We start from the raw sequence: 5,852 nt of genomic DNA, 5'->3' as shown, positions 1-5,852 counted from the left end.
ATTGGTCCTTCTTGTGAAAAAATTTCTCATCTTTTGGGTTTAGTTCTGACTGGATCTGCTGGGTTATGAGTTGTGTTTAATCTGCTTCTTTCTCTATACTTATTAATGGTATTCCCTCTCCTCTTTTTGTGCCCTCTCGGGGTATTCGACAAGGTGATCCTCTATCCCCATATTTATTTATTCTCATGGACGAGGGTCTTGGATGGTTTATTAGCTATCACAAGTCAGTTGGTTCTATTTAGGGCTGGTTGGTGGCTAGGGATTGTGCATCTAAGTCCCATCTCCAATTTATGGATGATAATTCATTGATGGGGGTTGCGACTGTCCATGAGGCTACTCAATTTCATTATGCTTTGGATGTTTATTTAAGAGCGTATGGAAAACAAATTATTGAAGATAAGTCTCGAGTTTACTTTTTTAATACTTCGGATTCTACTCAGGAACAAGTCTCTCATATTCTTTGGTTTCCTATTAGTCACCTTCCTTTCGAATATTTGGGCATTCGTGTACACTATGGTTCCCTTGGATGTGATTACTGGAAGAGGCATCTTGATATATTTCGAGTGCGGATGAACCATTGGACTTATCAATGACTCTCTTTTGTTGTTCATATTACTTTATTGAAATCTGTCTTCTAGGCTCTTTCGATTTACAAGTTCATGGTTCTCTTAGCTCCTAAAGGCTTTTTGAAATAGTTTGATTCTATTTTGAGGACTTTCTTATGGGCTAGAAAATTGGATATCAGTATGTGGAGTCTTGTAAGTTGGGACCCTGTTTGTCCCCCTAAACAATTTGGTGGTCTCGATCTTCAGCAGGCTGTTATGAATAGTCAATCTCTAGCTTCAAAACTTTATTGGAGATGGTGTGTCCAATAGTCTCATTTTTGGGCACGACCAATTAGTCATAAATATCTCCATGTAGTGCAACCTCAGGATGTTGGTCGATTTGATTTATCTGGTAGGGGTTCATTTATATGGACCACTGTTTAGAAGGCAACTTCTTTTGTTAAGCAGGGTCTATTTTGGGTCGTTAACTCTGGTACTATAACCCTTTTTGGACTGATTCCTTGGATAATTACCCTTCCCTGTTATCAACTTTTCTTACCCTTCAGCTATTGAGCAAACTCTTCATTGAGGCTAGCTAGAGTAGGGTTTGTGATTTTAAGGAGTGCTACTCTATGGGGTTGTTTCCCATCTATCGCTGGAAGGATATGTCTAGCTGGCCCTCTAAAGGAGATGTTGCTTCTCATCGACTTCTGTTTTCTATTTTGGCTGAAAGACATTGTTCTTCTTTGGAGGATGATGATATGTTGGCTTGGGTTTTTAATCATGCAAGTACATACTCTATGTCTAGTGGTTATAAGAAATTGGATGCTGATAAGTTTGGCTTGGAACCCTTCCCTTGTTGGAAACAGTAAATTCTGCTAGCCAAATGTAACTTTTTTGTTTGGCTTCTTAGTCAAAACAAATGCTTAACTTGTGATAATCTTTGTAAAAGGGGTTTTCACGGGCCTTCAAGGTGTGTTCTGTGTGGGTGTCATGGAGAGGACTCTACTCATTTGTTCTTCCAATGCCCTTTTACTTTGGGTTCATGGTCTGTATGGTGGAAATGTTGGAACTACCCAATCATTCATGCTACATCTTTGATTGACTTCTGGAGACATTTGGGCTGACCTCCTACCAAGGCTCATGTTCTTGCAATTGCTTGGGATATTAGTCCCTCCTTCCTCCTTTGATAGGTTTGATTAGAAAGAAATTATAGGATTTTTCAAGGTCATCAACACCTTATTGAGTATGTTTGTTACAAAATTCTGAATTCAGTTCAGGAGACTCTTATGGCTAAGTGCTCTTTTGATGAGGGTTTAACCCCTGTTAATATTATGGTGATTCAAAAGTTGCAGCTAGAAAATATTCTTAATAATTCTTCTTCTCACTCTCGATCTTTTCTCCATCATTCATCCTCTCAGATTAATAGGGATGGGCATTGGAGTGTTCCTCGTAATTTTCTTAAGATCAACACTGATGGGTCCTCTCATGGAAATCCTGGACCTGTGGGAATTGGAGGTGTTGATAGGGACCATACTGGTGTTATGCAATTCTTTTTTTCAGTGTGAACAGATTTTGGGACGAACAATCAGATGGAAGCTCGAGCTCTCTTATTTGCCTTACAACGGGCTCTTGATTTAAATTGGAATAATACAAAAGCGTCCATGGGATTGTTATTGCGGCTGAGGCCATTCATTATGTGGCTTCCTCTAGGCGGTAACCTATGTTTGTCAAATTAGACATGCCAAAGGCATATGACAGAGTTCGTTGGTCCTTCTTGTGACAAATTTTCTCATTTTTTGGGTTTAGTTCTGATTGGATCTGCTGGGTTATGAGTTGTGTTTAATCTGCTTCTTTCTCTATACTTATTAATGGTATTCCTTCTCCTCTTTTTGTGCCCTCTCAGGGTGTTCAACAAGGTGATCCTCTATCCCCATATTTATTTATTCTCATGGACGAGGGTCTTGGATTGTTTATTAGCTATCACAAGTCAGTTGGTTCTATTTAGGGCTGGTTGGTGGCTAGGGATTGTGCATCTATGTTCCATCTCCAGTTTATGGATGATACTTCATTGATGGGGGTTGCGACTTTCCATGAGGGTACTCAATTTCATTATGCTTTGGATGTTTATTTAAGAGCGCCTGGACAACAAATTAATGAAGATAAGTCTCGAGTTTACTTTTTTAATACTTCGGATTCTACTCAGGAACAAGTCTCTCCTACTCTTTGGTTTCCTATTAGTCACCTTCCTTTGGAATATTCGGCGATTCCTTTACACTATGGTTCCCTTGGATGTGATTACTGGAAGAGGCGTCTTGATATGTTTCGAGTGCGGATGAACCATTGGACTTATCAACGACTCTCTTTTGTTGTTCATATTACTTTATTGAAATCTGTCTTCTAGGCTCTTTCGATTTACAAGTTCATCGTTCTCTTAGCTCCTAAAGGCTTTCTGAAATAGTTTGATTCTCTTTCGAGGACTTTCTTATGGGCTGGAAAATTGGATATCAGTAAGTGGAGTCTTGTAAGTTGGGACCCTATTTGTCACCCTAAACAATTTGGTGGTCTCGGTCTTCAGCAGGCTATTATGAATAGTCAATCTCTAGCTTCAAAACTTTATTGGAGATGGTGTGTCCAACAGTCTCATTTTTTGGCACGGCCAATTAGTCATAAATATCTCCATGTAGTGCAACCTCAGGATGTTGGTCGATTTGATTTATCTGGTAGGGGTTAATTTATATGGACCACTGTTTAGAAGGGGGCTTCTTTTGTTAAGCAAGGTCTATTTTGGGTCATTAACTCTGGTACTACAACCCTTTTTGGACTGATTCCTTGGATAATTACCCTTCCCTGTTATCAACTTTTCTTACCCTTCAGCCGTTGAGCAAAATCTTCATTGAGGCTGGCTGGAGTAGGTTTGTGATTTTAAGGAGTGCTATTCTATGGGGTTGTTTCCCATCTATCGCTGGAAGGAGTGCTGCTCTATGTTATGCAATTCTTTTTTTCAGTGCGAACAGATTTTGGGACGAACAATCAGATGGAAGTTCGAGCTCTCTTATTTGCCTTACAACGGGCTCTTGATTTAAATTGGAATAATACAAAAGCGTTATATAATGATTATCTCGACATTTTCTGTACCAAAGCAGCAAAAAGCGTTATATAATGATTATCTGAACATGCTCTATATCAGAAACATAAAAATCGTTATATAATGATTGATTGACGTAGTTATCTTTGTACTTCTTAATAATCAGCATTTTTATTTTCCTCCGTTGCGGTGTAGGATTGTATCGTTACAGAGTGAGAGACGTGCTGACAGTGGCCGGCTCCCACAATTCGGCGCCGCAGTTTCACTTTGTGTGTCGGAAAAACGTAGTGCTGAGCATTGACTCGGACTAAACTGACGAAGTAGAGCTGCAGAACGCGGTGAAAAAGGCAACTGAGCATCTGGAGAGTTGTGGAGCTCGAGTGATTGAGTACACCAGCTACGCAGACGTATCTAGCATTCCGGGGCATTACGTTCTCTTCTGGGAGCTCAACACTTCTGAAGTGCCTGCTGAAGTGTTGCAGCAATGTTGTCTCACTGTAGAAGAGTGTTTAAATTCGGTGTACAGGCAAGGTAGAGCCGCTTGCAAATCCATCGACCCTGTGGAGAAAAATAGTAGAAAGTGGGACATTTGATGAATTGATGGACTATGTCCTAAGCCGAGGGGCATCTATAAATCAATACAAGGCACCCCGCTGCGTAAAGTTCGCTCCAATAGTGGAGCTCCTCAATTTGAGAGTCACAGCGTCCTATTTCAGTCCAAGTGTCCCAAATGGACACCTGCGCGCACCAAGCTGGGAAAGTTCTCCCAAATCTTTCTAAATCTTCATCTCGTCAGATTTATATTCTTATGAGCTGTTTTAAATTTAAGAGTAAGTTTGATCTATAGATGAGTATGTTAAGATAGTTGCTACTGGTAGCTGGGAGATTGTATGAGTAGTTAAAAAATAAATAAAACTGATTGTTGATAAGATATAAATAAATTTTTTATGTATGTATTATTTTAAGTTATAATACAAAATCAATTTAGTTTTGTGTAGAAGGTATTATTTTATTTTATCATTTATGGTTTTTACATTTTGAAAATTAGATAAAAAGAAGGTGAAAATAGTAAATGATATATATTTTTTATTTTATATAAGAAATTTTATATGATTAAAATAAATTACTTATTTTTTTTAGGTAATATATATATATATAGTTAAAATTATATAAAGAAATATTTAATTTTTGGAAGGTCAATATTGTGAATGACATTATTTATTGATATGCAAAACCATAATAAGCAAATCAAATGATTTATGGAGTTATAAAAGTTCATATATTCATGATATTAGTGTTTTTATTATCTAGAATTTGATTGCTTCTCCAAATTACCAAGAAATGAATTAAAGATTTCATTGAATGTGTCGATCTAGTCATCATTTTTCAAGCCTACATGTTTTTGTCCTTGGCAAGATTTTATTCTAGTTATGGCTTCATCTAAAAATCTAATACAATTTTTAGAGAAAATTTTGACTATTATAATTATGTAAATTGGAAAGATGAAATGAAATTGATTTTATAAATCAAAGTTTTGTGAGAATTAGAAATAGAAGGAAAGATAAAATGGATATGAATACATGAAATTGAAATGCATAAGAGGAGTTGAGAAATCATGCTTTACATTCAAGATCTTAAAATAACAAAGAAATATAGGAAAAATATAAAAAAAAGTATGTGTAATGCCCTAAATTGTGTCCAATGCATTTATGTCACTTAGACATGGTGTCCGATGCATTAATGACAAACTCATGATCAAAATTCTACTATTTGGACATCATGGGCTTAGAAGACAAAGTGCCTCTGTATGCCTCAAAAACCCCTTTGGGCTTATCTTTGGTTGGACGCAGGTGCAACGTGTGGATGTCCTCGCGCCACACTAACATCCCGATAAACCTACAAAATCTTGAATCTGGCAGAGACTTGGACATTGGCCGATGCGTGTCCTTTGGCTCGTGTTTTCCCGTAATGGGTCTCTGTGCCTCCTTCGAGTTTAGAAACTCTTCCTATCTCATTTGGAGGGGTTCCCTTTTGGGGCTCTTGGCTCTTGGCTCTTGGCTCTCATATTGCACTCTTTCTCTCATATTGCTCTCTATACTCTCTTGGACACACTTCTACCAACATTAAGCTACAACTATCTTGTAGCAAAATCTTACCAACAAGCACGTGCCAAGGGCTTCATCACACTCGTATCTAGAATAAGAGGGGTTTGGCTACAT

At 37.8% G+C, this 5,852-nt stretch overlaps 1 pseudogene; it reads left to right on the top strand.

The window, feature by feature from the left end:
* Window positions 1-1,879: 1,879 nt before the first annotated feature.
* On the top strand, window positions 1,880-4,413 carry LOC131065453 (indole-3-acetic acid-amido synthetase GH3.6-like; annotated as a pseudogene).
* The last annotated feature ends 1,439 nt before the right edge of the window (window positions 4,414-5,852 follow it).

This window comes from Cryptomeria japonica, chromosome 4 (assembly GCF_030272615.1).
Source record: "Cryptomeria japonica chromosome 4, Sugi_1.0, whole genome shotgun sequence".
Classification (NCBI taxonomy): Eukaryota; Viridiplantae; Streptophyta; class Pinopsida; order Cupressales; family Cupressaceae; genus Cryptomeria; species Cryptomeria japonica.
The sequence above is the reverse complement of the archived record's forward strand: the minus strand, read 5'-3'. Positions and strand labels throughout refer to the sequence as shown.